The sequence below is a fragment of the Orycteropus afer genome, unplaced genomic scaffold, assembly GCF_000298275.1.
Source record: "Orycteropus afer afer isolate SDZICR_OR568_19922 unplaced genomic scaffold, OryAfe1.0 scaffold01179, whole genome shotgun sequence".
In the NCBI taxonomy this organism is placed as follows: Eukaryota; Metazoa; Chordata; class Mammalia; order Tubulidentata; family Orycteropodidae; genus Orycteropus; species Orycteropus afer.
Genome location: NW_006922766.1, coordinates 18,352 through 18,893, shown reverse-complemented (window position 1 = coordinate 18,893; position 542 = coordinate 18,352).

Genomic DNA, 542 nt, shown 5'->3' with positions numbered 1-542 from the left:
TTTCCAGATAAGCAGAAATTAAGGGAATTTGTTAAAACCAGACCAACCTTACAAGAGATGCTAAAGAGAGTCCTTTGGACAGAGAAGCAACAACAGCCAATAACAACTGACCATTAACACACATGATGATATAACCCAGAAAACAACCCAGCTATGGAAGTATCCAATGTAGAGAAGCCTGCAAGATTGTAAACAGGGAACCAAAGACACCAATTGATGAATGAGGACAACCACAAACCAAAAAGAGGGGCAAAAAACTGTGTCATTACAGAACTGCTAGATGATGGTAGGGAGCTCTGGTAGCATAGTGCCTAAGGCACTTGACTTCTAACCAGAAGGCTGGCGGTTCAAACTCCCTAGCCACTCCTCAGAAGGAAGATGGGGCAATCTACTTCCGTAGTGATACTGCCTGGGAAACTCAAGGAGGGGTCGCTATGAGTCGGGTCCGACTCGATGGCACATAACAACAACAAGATGATGGTAAGGAAGTCAAGACAATTACAAGACAGAACGGACTGTTCCACACTTGGGAAGAAAACTAT